At 44.8% G+C, this 12334-nt stretch overlaps 1 pseudogene; it reads right to left on the bottom strand.

The window, feature by feature from the left end:
• The window catches only part of LOC101710159 (coiled-coil domain-containing protein 50 pseudogene), a 106410-nt pseudogene that overhangs the window by 63670 nt on the left and 30406 nt on the right, over nt 1-12334 (bottom strand).

Here is a 12334-nt window from a genome sequence, read left to right as displayed (position 1 = left end):
CTTGTCTTTGTTCCCTCAGGGATGGTAGCTGTGTCCTGCAGTTGCTGCTTCTGTGATGCTAGAGTTACCTTTTTACTTTCTCAGTGATGGGGTGTGACTTTAGGCTGAGTTAACAATTAACCAAAATTGTGTACTGAATACTCTGTTGAAATAATTGGTGTGGTTTATTACTGACATAACTGATACATATTCAGCACCTACTCTCTGCTAGGATTTATCATAAGCATTTTATACGTTTTAGCTAATTTTATGTCAATTTTAACTGCTAGACTAAAGAACACAAAGTGAATATTATAATGCCTGGCCCATAGTAAGTGCTCATTTAGCATAAGTCAATCGAAGTTGGGCTCCTCCAAAAACAGACCAGAAAATAGACTACTAGGTTGCAAGTAGGTTTTGGAGGGAAGTAGGCTAAGTGATAAAAAGAGAAGTGAGTCATGAAAGGATGAAAGTCAATGATATGTATGTACATTAATGAGCAGGTTACTGCTGTGAATAAGTGGTGCTTAATTCTCCTGGGGAAATCACTTTGAGAAGCCTCGAGCAACATGCCTCAGAAGTGTCCCCTTGAAATATTCAGGTGAGGCTGGGACATTTATCTACCTTCTACCCTCCCCTGAGGACATTAACCCCGACATGTTTAAGTTAACTATGTAGATATGGGGCAGGACATTAATAGTATCTGTTAAAGCTATTAGTTTCCTTGTGGGTGTGGACTACAGACTGGCCAGATGGAGGACATGAAAAATGGTTTCCTAATATAGATCACAAAATTGACAGAGAGGTGAAAGAAACCCTATATATAGTACCTGAAATGTAATAAGCATTCAGTAAATGTTCAACTGAATTATTGATGACAGGAATCTTCTAGTTATATTATTGGCTAACAAGAAAACACCTGCAACACTGTGGTTGGTCAGGCAGGGTGGTGCGTGCTTATAATCTTAGCTACTCTGAAGGGTGACACAAGAGGTTTACAAGCTCAAAGTCAGCCTGGAGAATTTAGTGAGACCCTGTTGAAAGAAAGAAAAACAGAGAGACGGAGAGAGAGAGAGAGGCAGAAAGACTGGGGATGTAGCTCAGTGCTCCCTGAGTTCAATCCCCAGTACCTCCAAAAATTTTTTTCTAGATAGAATACAGTCTTTCTTGAGGAAAAGGACTTAATTCTAGCCAAGGAAACATTAACTGGTGATGAGAATATGGCAGAAGCCTGCGAAGGTCACAGCCACATTACCCTGAAACTCAATATAAGAAAGGAACTAAGCGCTCAGTCATGTTCTTGGGAGGTCCTCTCTTACTTGCAAAGGAATATGTATTCATATATACACACTGCCTGAAGCAACGAAACTAATAAGTGGTGGATACAGAGATTTTAAAAGCCCAAGATTTGTGAAAGTTACTGAAAAAGAACTGGGGCGAAAGAGAAGGAGAGAGATGGGTTGGTTTTCTAAATAAGGATATAGGAATCTTTAAAATAGGAAAGGCTTAAAAATAGATGTTTTTCAGGGAAATGTTGAGATACAAGAAAGAGGAGGAATACTGTCGTAGAGCAGAGAAGGGACACTGGCTACAAGGGAAAAAGGTAGCCTTCAAGAGTAATAAGACACATTTCTCCTGTGAGACAGGAAGGAATGAATGGAGTTGTTGGGCATGAACGTCTGTGTGGTGGTAGAGGGGAGGTCAGGGAGTTGGAGAAGTTTTACCTGATTGTTGCAGTTTTTTGTAAGGTAGGAAGTGAATTGATCTTCTGAGAATGAGGGTGAAAATAATGGGGTAGTGGTCTTAAGGAAAATGCTGACAAGTTGAAGAATCTTTTGTGGGAAATGGGAGTGGACTTTGAGGGATGCATAGAAGGGTTGCTGGGCAATATTGAGGACCCACCTGAAGTTGGAGAACATGAATTTCTAGCAGTTCCAACTGGCACTTGGTTAATGATTTTCTCTAGGAGTGTAAATGTACAGAGCAAAGAGTTAGATTCATACAAAAGCAGGTTGGGCCAAGCAGATTTGATGCATGAGCTTGGGAACTGAAGGTTTAAGTAAGAGGGTGGTCAGGGACTGAATTGGTAAGGGGGAAAAGGTAAGACAGACTGTGGGGGAAATGGAAGGGCAAATGACACTAAGGGTTTTCATGAGTCTAAACGTGCTAGCAATAATGAAATGAGAAAGTTGAAATGAAAAGAAATTGTGATCAGAGAATAGATCATGGAGCTTCAAACTCATGAGTTAGATTAGTTCTCCAAGATGATAAGGTCCAGGGTATGACCGTGAGTGTATGGCTCAAGTTGGGGGAAGAGAAGTCACTATAGATGTTTTGGGGGGAATAAGATGGGAGAGTATTGGGTGGACGGTCACAATGGTGACTGACTACCCCTAGCACAAGGGCCAAGTGTGAGGTGGCAAGGAAGCCATAGACCCACAGACCACAGCCTTTCGTAAGTGCTGAGCCATGATCAAGTGTTTGGTTGATGAGAGTAAAATGGCAGTGCAGAAGAGTAATGGTTTGGAAAGAGCAATTCACAGTTGGAGAGAAAATCCTGCCTGCAGGCCTTGGCTGGCAAAGTGAGACCACTGGACAGGCTGCAGAGGAAACAGAATCCTTGGGGCAGCCATTGGAAGTCCTCAGGCCTGCATGGCAAGGTTCCAACTCCTTAGCATGGATCAAACAGTGCCCTTCACAATTTGGTCCTAAACCCACTTTTCCCTCTCATCCCTCCCACCTGTGGATACCTAAGGGCATTTTAAATTGAGAGAAACAGAATTCAACATCAAAATGTCTAATCCAATAGGGATATATTTACTGCAACATACTTAAGTGATTTGAACAGTACTCAGTGGGAATTACTGTCTTTGAAAGGTGGCATCAAAACCAAGTATAGAGATAGTTAAAAACTCTGTCTTTTAAGTTATGATAACTAAGGAGAGGAGGGGAGGGGGACGTAAAAAGAATTAAGGTATGTTATATACATGTACCAACTCCCCATGATGAATGTCATATTATGCACTGCAAACATGTACTAATAAAACATTTTTTAATCTTAGTTTTTAAAAAGTTATGGTAACTCAAAAGGTGAACCTGCTTACAGATGAGCCCAGCTTACCACCCTGAATCCCTGCTGAAACTAGAATTACTTGGCCTCAATCCACTGGCCAACAAATGCCTAAGCAATTCCTGAGCACCTGCTAAGGCTATAGCACTGTGTCTAGGTGCTATGATAGTATGGAAACATAAAACATAGTATGTCAAAGAGTTTTCAGTCTCTTTGGAGAGAGAAGATGCTTTACCTGAAACAAACCAGAAGACATAATGTAATTAAGTGTCACACTTCGGGCTATAGGAGTTAAGAGGAAAGAAAATTCATCGGACTAGGTCACAGCAGTGGGGAACCTATGGCACGGGTGTATTTTTTTTTAAGATAAAAGTTGTTCATGTATGACTTGGTTTTTTTTTCTAAACTAAACCTCAGTATTCAGGTTTAATTGCAGTGTTGACTCTTTGCAATAAATAAGTGGGTTTTAGGTTGCAGTTTGGGCACTCATCTCTAAAAGGTTCCCCATTACTGCCTGGGACATTCAGGAAAAGCTTCAAGCTGGGTGTGGTGGTACACACCTGTAATCCCAGGTACTCAAGATGCTAAGGCAGGAGGATTGCAAGTTCGAAGCCAGCCTAGGCAATTTAGCAAGACCCTTTCTCACAAAATAAAATAAAGTGAGTATAACTCAATCTTCCCTGGTGCCAATCCCCAGCACTGGAAAAAAAAGCTTCAAGGAGAATCTATCGAGCTGTACTACATATAATAATTAAAATTCCGCTGCCTGTCTTGCAAACGCAAGGTCCCAAGTTCCATCCCTGGTACCAAAAAAAATAATTAGAATCACTACAAAATCAGGATAATAATAGTTATAATTGATACCATTTATGAAGTGCTTTTAAAATAAAATTAATTTTATTTTTTGATTGACACAATGTACCTGTTTTTGAGGTACGGTCGTGTGATGCTTTTGACTCACAGATGCACTGAATAATGATCAACTCAGGTTAATTTTCATATCTATCCCTTTAAACTTTTAGCATTTCTTCATGGTGAGTACATTCAAAATCCTCTCTTCTAACAATTTTGGGATGTGAAGTATAAAATCCCACTTTCCATAGAACACCAGAACTTTTTCTTCCTGTCTAATTGTAGCATTTTATCCCCTGACTGACCTCGCCCGGCCCCGCCCCCTTGGCCCTGAGTGCTTTTAATATTCTAGGCACTATGCTAAGGAAGCATTTAACCTCTTCCTCATGCTTTTCTCTTAACCCCCTGAGGCAGGTACTATTCATATCTCTATATCACAGCTGAGGAACACGAAGTGGTGTGTCCAGGTTTCCCAGGGACTCCAGGACCTGAGCTCTTCGCATCACACCCTGCTGCTTCTTTCGAACTTCTCAATCATACCTAATGACCCCAGCTGTATTTGCCCAGGTTCTGCAGAGAAACATAACCAGTAGGTGTCATAGATATCAATCAGTGAGAGGGAATTTATTAGGGGAACTGGTTCACACATATTCTGGATTCTGAGAAGTCCCATGACAAGCTGAAGGACCAGGGCAGCCAGATGTGGCTCAGCCCAAGTCCAAGACATGAGGACCAGGGCCCCAACATTCTAGCTCAGTTCCGAGTCAAAGGCCGGAGAACCTGGGGTCTGCTGATGCAAGTCCCAGAGTTGGAAGCCTAGAGAACCTGTATTCTGTTGTCCACACTGCAAAGGAGAGGGAGTGTACTTGCCTCTCTGCCTTTTTGTCCTATGTGGGCCTCAGCCATTCTGTGGTGCCCCCCTACATTGGTTGAGCGTAGATCTTTCTTACTCAGTCCACTGATTCATGGGCCAATCCTTTCCGGGAATAGCCTCACAGATACACCTAGAAATACTGCTTTACCAGCTATCTGGTATTCTTTAATTCTGGCAAGCTGGCACATAAAATTAACCATCACATCAGTCATATTAGATTAGGCCACAGTGGTGGTGAACCTATGGCACACATGTTACTGTGTTTTCCTTTTAAGCCAAAAGATGTTAATGTACAGTTGTTTTTTTCTAGACTAAAACTTCAGTATTCAGGTTGAATTGCAGTGTTGGCTCTTTGCGATTAATAAGTGGGTTTGGGGTCACAGTTTGGGTACTCGGTCTCTAAAAGGTTCCCCATCAGTCCCCAGGCAAGGACTCGGGGTTTGGATTGTATGTTCTCTTCTGGAAAATCCATTCCTCCCCAGCCTTAGTAATAGCTGGGCTTCTGGCTTCTCCAAACAGCACTTCCATTTCTACATTAGACTCAAATTTTAGTACTATTATCCTTCAGGGTCCTAAGATCTATCAAGCACACTGCACCATTGAGATTAAGTAGAACTATCTCCATTGGCTAGATGAGGAAAGCAAAACTCAAAGTGGTTAAGTCACTTGCTCAATTTTACACCTATCTTAAATAGCATTGCTATGATTTGAACTAAGGCTTTTCTACTCTAAGCAAAGCCAATTTTCCCTCTACCACTCTATCCTGGACCTTGGAGTTCCTGCCAAACTGTCCTAGTGTTTCTGTTATTAGAGGATTATGGACATGCTCCCTGGGACTTGCTCTTGGTTGGAGCCCAGAGGCTGGAGCCTTGCTTACTGTCATCCCACTCAGATGTGCAAGCTTTACCCTCTCCTCACCTAGGGTTGAACCTGTTCCCTTAGCACTTCCTGCCCCACTCCAGAGAACAGGAGTATTTCCATGCTTCAGTTCCTCTCAGGCAGCCTCATTCCATTGCTATGAACTGGACCCTGCTGGCCATATTCCAGCATCCGACACAGCTGAACCAATGTCTGTCCATTACCCTGTCATGTGAATAGAGCTATAGCTGCCGTCCCTGCAGCCGGGCACCTCTCCTCAGGCAGGAAGCATGGGAACTATGTAAGCCTGACATGCTGCCCCAAAAGATCCACCCCTTGCCCCAGAAGTGCCCTGGCCAGATCCCAGTCAATGAGGGTGTTTTCTGGGACAGCATTCTAACACAAGTAGAGTGCCAGCAGCGGGGAGAGAAGTCCCGAGAACTAGTAGAGGGGGTGGTGGGCCTCCAGGATTGCTGAGCACTGGGCACCAATTGGGAGGAGACAGAAGAAAAGAGAGATTAAATAAAGAGACCAGCATAAAACTGGAAGAGATGAAGGGGAATGGAGGAAAGGCTTGCAAGTTCTGCTTGAGATCTGACTCTCAAAAACTCTGGGTTTTCCATGGAGTATTTGATCTCACAAGTTCGGGCAGATCTGTCTGAGCCACAGGACCACCTGGGTCCCAGAAGTGTCGCCACGCCCAAGGATACAAGTGTGCTCCTCATGCCCAGGTGGGCTGTGGCTCCCCAAGTATCGTCTCCAGCTGCAGCCTCTAGGTGCCAGGTTCCAACATCTGGTCTTTCTACAAGATACCAAGGCCCTTGGCACAACAGGCATAGAATTTTTTTCTGTGAAAACATCATGGGCCAGAATGCTAGTGATCCTGGGATCTGCTACTGGACATTCCCTTGGCATAGATTTCAGCAGGAAAGACTCAGACTGGGCAGTAGTCCAGGGCAGACAGTGCTGGCTGGAGTCCCAGTTCTCTGACCTGGCCCACTGCCCTCCTTGGCTATCAGACAACATTCGCAGAGCCTGCAGACATCTGTGTGCCCATAGGAACAGCTAGGGAGCTGCAGGATCTGGAGACACAAAAGAGTCCCCTTTGTCTCCTTCTGTCCTTACTAATGGCCTGAGTCCCTTCCCAGGGCAGCAGCTGGGTGTTTGGGAGGGGGTGGGGGCAGGGATTGGCGTCTGATCAGAGGAATACAAGGCTGCTCTTAAAGAGGTGGCCCAGCTGTTGCGAGTGAACACACAGGTGCACACGGGTGGCGCTGCTGCTCACTCACACCCCCATTTGGGCCAAGCCAAGGTAGCCCTGCCCACATTTTCGGAGGGCATGCCAACTTGGCGCCCAAGCCTGTGTCACCGATGTGAGCTCCAGCAGGCACGGCCTTCTCACCGCTGCCACTGAACTTTGGAAAAATCCAGTGCAGCTTCTACCGGGCACCCACCGGTGGGTGGGCACTGTCACATGCCATGCCCGCCCACATGGGCAGCTTTCCTCAAGTTTCTCACTTCATCTGCTTACTCCCTCCCCTTGGGCAGTTGTCTTGGTCACACCACCCTACACTTTAATCTCCGTGCTCTTCTCTCCACTGTCTGTATCCCAACACACACACACACATTTTGTTAAAGACCAGTGAGGGTAGGTTTTGTGTCATCCATGCCAAGAGGTATTTCTGTTTCTCAGTGTCTTGTCATTGATCGGGGCTATGTCCCTAAAGTTCTGTGCCTCCCTGCAGTTTGGTACCATTTTCTGCGTAGGCTACACATGCCCCCTCCTAGCCAATTATGGACTCAGCCCGACAGTAAGTGAAATGACCTGCAGAGGTGTAGGATGCTTTGGCTGCCAAAGTGCCTCACTGTGACTGTGCAGTTGGCAGGGCAGCTTGGGCTGGTGTTGACAGAGGAGGCAGGGTTAAGTGACTTGCCCACACAGTTAGCGACTGTGGAGTGGTCACGATCTGGTGCTTTTTCTTCTCTATTTTAAAATTCCATTGCTTCTCTAAAGACAAAGACAAAGCCAACAAGAAAGTGGCCCAAAGGTTGGTTCTGGTTCAAGAACTGTTTGTTACTGGTCCATGATGAGATAAGGAACCTGCTCCAGCATGCAAATTGATGCGCTGGTAGCTTTATCCAACAGCCTTGCTGCAAATATAAAATGTCAGTGAAACTAAATAGCAGCCTCAGTGATGTGATCGATTTACCTTGGCACATACTCTTTAATGCAGTGCATCCCTGTGTCCAGCACCCTGCTGCTGCTGCTGACAGTCCTGGAGCTGGAGGCGGGATCTACTGCAGACCTGTGTCTGAGGAGGCTGGGTGGTGAAAGCAGCTACACTCACAGGTCCCATGATCATGAAATGATCATGAAAGAAATACTTCCAGCATCTTAGGTGTGAAAATGGCTCTAGATAGCCAAAACTAATTTCTCCGTGAGGGCTACTCAAAGAGCCAGGCTGCAGATAGGTGATTGCCTGTTGTGTACCCAAATTCTTTCACCTGAAATGTGCCTGTGCTCAAGTTCATTCTTAGCTTTTTTGCCTGCTCTGCTGTGTACAGCAGGGGGTCTGAGCCCTGCAGGCTGTTTCCCAGGCTGACTTCCCACCGTCCTGCTCATGGGAGGTGCTCACTGGAAACAGAGGGGAAAAGGAAGGGAGAAGAAAGAAAGGGAATTTCTTCCCTCTGCTCCTCCATGTCGAAGGGGACCAACTCGTCCCATTTTTTTTAGGACTCTGCAGGGTCCAGTACTGACAGCTGCATAGCTTGGAAAACCCTACAGGTACCTCTGCCTCAGGCAGGATCTCCAGTGGGGCTCCAGCCCCTGCCCACAGCCCCTCCCTTCCCTGGCCCTGAAACCAGGCCACTATGGTTCCAACTTCCACTGGGAGACCCCAGCCCCTGGGCTCCCCCACCCTGTCCTCTTCTTTTGTTCCTCTAGCCCTTCTGGTGCTAGCAGTTTCCTGCTGGTGCTAATGCCCAGGTTGCCTCTTCATTCCTTTGGTCTTTCTGATTCTCCCTCACCTGGGTCACTGATTCCAGGCATTGCATTGTCAGGATTGTTTACTCTTGAAGTGGTTTCTGTTTTACTACTTAGACCCTAACCAATGCAGTAGGGACAATAGTACTTACTTTATAGTGTTATCATGAGGATTAAATTAGTTAAATAAACCACTTACAGCAGCGCTTGGCACATGGTAATTGCTTGTTAAATGTGAGCTGTTGTTATTATTAGTGTAGTGCGAAACAACATTCACGGTGTACTTGCCATGTGCCAGGCTAATCACTTTACACCCATGGTCCGTATTTAAGCCTTCATTACCCTTCTACCTGGGTGAACATGTTCTTGAGCTAATTGCTTAGGAAGCCCATTTACATTTCACACCGAGGAATTCCCAGATTCTTCTGAAGCACTCCCCTCATGAGCCCAGGAATATTTCTTTACTTACCCAGCATCCTCTTGGGCTCTCAGGACACCAGGACACAAAGAGGAGGGAGAGAAGAACTTGCTCATGACAGAGGATCCAGTGCAGTGGAGGAGATCAGCGTATTAGACAGCTGGTCTGTCCCAGCACAGAGTGACAGTGTCACGTCTGAGAGCACAGCCTCGTGGCAGAGTAGGGGAGACCATGGGGCCCGGGGCAAGACTTCTACAACTTTCTACATCTACAACCATCTGCCTCCATGTAGGGAACTCACTTTTGACCTCTGTCTGTCTCAGTTTCCTCACATGGCAAAAGGATTCTTCTTATGGTGCCTGTCTCCTAGGGCTTGTTTTGATGGTTAGTGAGTTAATATTTTTAAAGTGCTTAGAAATGTGGCTGGCAGGCACTAAAGACTGCCTGTTAAATTAGAACAAAGTAAATTGAGACAACTATAAGGGAAACCCACAGGGTGTTGTCACTTGTTTCTACCTACAAGTGAAGGGTAGAAGTGACACCAGAGCAGAATCTTGAGGAAACAGTAGACATTTTTCCAGATAAAGAAGAAAATATCCTAAATGATAGGAAAGGTATTTACAAGGCACAGAGCTGTAAACAAGTCTGGAATGTCCCCGAGACGTAATGCCAAGTGAATAGCTGGAGTCTGGTGGCAGGAGATGAGGCAAAGATTTAGTTCTAGACACATTGGGGAAGGTATTGAATGTCATGCTAGGGATTCATTTAATTCTGAAGGAAGGGAGAATCGACAAAGGACTTGTTGGATATGATGACAGCATTAGCTTTGTTTTGTATTTCCTTCTCATGTCAGTATAAGTTTAGAGTTGAAAAGCCCTGCTCAGGTAAATTAAAAAATATAATAGAACCAAGTAACTCCACATTGGAAACAACCTAAATGCCCACCAACAATGGAATGGGTGAATAAACTGTGTGGTGTATTTGCACAGCGGGAAACTGCAGCAACAGATAATGAATGAAGTGCTGCTACATGCAAAGGGTATGGGTGTATCTCCCAAGCCTAGTATTAAGCGAAAGAAAGCATACAAAAAAGTGTGTGTCTTATATGTTAGCAAATATATAAAACTCAAAAACAGGCAACACTAGTCTATGCCATGGGAAGTCAGGACAGTGGTTATTCCTGGGGGAGGAGCAAGAACAGAGAGGCATTCCGAGTCGAGTTTCTGGGCTGTTGGTAATGGTCTCTTTGATGAATTTAACCTGGGTGCTTGTTTCACAGGTATACTCACTTTATGGTCAAGTTCAAGATGCAGAACACTTGTACTTTACTTTTTTTAATTTTATTTTTTGCCATCTGGGACTCAAACTCAGGACCTCACGCATAGAACACTTCACTTGTACTTTAAACCACCACCACCACCACCACCACCAACAACAACCTTTTCATTGATATACAACATATGTAAGGGGAAAAAATCACTTATTTCTAAAATGTATGAATGGGGGGAATTTGGCCTTGCAGAAATCTATCTGACCTTTGACCATAATCCAAGTCATCATTGGACAAGACCATTGTAGGTTGCTTGGACAACTACAAAAGTTTACTAGTTGTTTCCTTGAATTTACTCTGCTCCCTAATGTTTTCCACATTGCAACTAGAGTGATCTTTTAAGAACTCCATGTTGCTCCTTGACTTAAAAAAATAAAACCTCTTTGATGGCTTTCTAATGATCTCAGGGTAGTGACTTGTTATGGTTTATATCTAGATGTCCCCCAAAGGCCTCGTGCTCATAGGCAGGGCTTGTGGAAGGTGAGTGGATTATGGGGCTTAGCAGCTGAGTTGCTATTCAGAGGTGGGATCTGGCGGGAAGAGGCAGGTCTTTGGGGCTGTGACCTGGAAGGATATGTCTCCATCCCTGGCTCCTCTATTCTCTTTGGCTCCTCCATTCTGCTTCCTGGCCACCATGATGTGAGCAGATTTTCCTCTGCTCTGCCTCTCTGCCCTACTGTCTCTTCTTTGGAACCAGCTGACCATGGGCTGAAACATGAACCAAAATAAACCTGTCCTCCTTAAGTTGTGGGTGCCGGACATTTTGTCCCAGTGACAAGGAAAGTGACTAAGACAGAAATCAAATAATCTGCAGGGATTACTAGACCCTTCATGGCCTGGTCCAACATGCATAGCTCTGCAGCCCTGTCTCACACCATGCACCTCCTTGTTCTTTATAGTCCAGTCATCGTAAGTTTTCAGTCACTGAAACTTGCCATACTCCGACAGGGTCATGGCACATGCTGTTCCCATGGATGTGGATGTTACTCATCCTGGAGTCCTAATCCATGGCTGCTTTCTCTAGGATGTCTTTGCTGACCTCCTTGAATGATTGAAATCATCCCACGAGAACCTTTTATAGATCCATGTCTCTTATCATCATAAGCCTCACCACAAATGTGATTTGTCACTGATTTATTTGCTTCATTGTATCTCTGTCCCAGTAGAATGCAAGGAAGTTCCATGAAGGCAGGAATCTTGTCTTATGGACGACTCTTTCCCCTAGCTCAATGCCTGACAGATGATAAGCACTGTTTAACATCCAGCGAGTCCATGCAGAAATTAATATATCATGGAGTCAGTACTCCTGAGTTCCAGTGGCATTGTGTTACCTTTTGTTTAAATTCAGCAAGTTCCACCTCCTCTGGGCCTGAGTTTTCCCATCTGTGCAGTGAAGGAGTGGGACCAGGTGACCTCTGAAGTTCCTCCAGCTCTAGATCGGTAACGGTAACTGTACCATTTTCTTTTGGATGCTGTGTGCTCTGGCTATAAAAATGGAACAGAACTTATTCGTTTGGTATCACTTTCTATGCCTTCAACAACCTGTTGATGGGTGGGCCTACCCAAGTAAGGAGCCCCGTTCTCCTTGTTCCCCTTCAGTGCTGTTGGCTTTTGAAGCTACTTGTCTTTTCATGGGAAAACTAACCCCACAGGGACTTAAAATAACAAAGTGACTGTCGGTTAAGACAATTTACAAGGTAAGTTTTAGACACAAAAAGACATCTTTTGAGGAATGGTAGGAACTAGAACTTAATTAACAATAACAGAAGGCGGTATCATCTAATGGCTTAGAGAATAGGCATAGAATTTAGACAAGCCTGTGTGACCTTGGACAAGTTACCTCAGCTTGCTGGTTTTCCTCCACTTAATGGAGACAATAGCAGACACCCCCCTCCCCAGGATGGTTGTGCCAGAGAGATCCTATTTATTCACTTGCTAAGTGCTGGGCACACCATAAATCTTCAACAAAG

The sequence above is a fragment of the Heterocephalus glaber genome, unplaced genomic scaffold (assembly GCF_053883595.1).
Source record: "Heterocephalus glaber isolate CG9 unplaced genomic scaffold, H.glaber_assembly_v1.0 deba00001764, whole genome shotgun sequence".
Lineage (NCBI taxonomy): Eukaryota > Metazoa > Chordata > Mammalia > Rodentia > Bathyergidae > Heterocephalus > Heterocephalus glaber.
The sequence above is the reverse complement of the archived record's forward strand: the minus strand, read 5'-3'. Positions and strand labels throughout refer to the sequence as shown.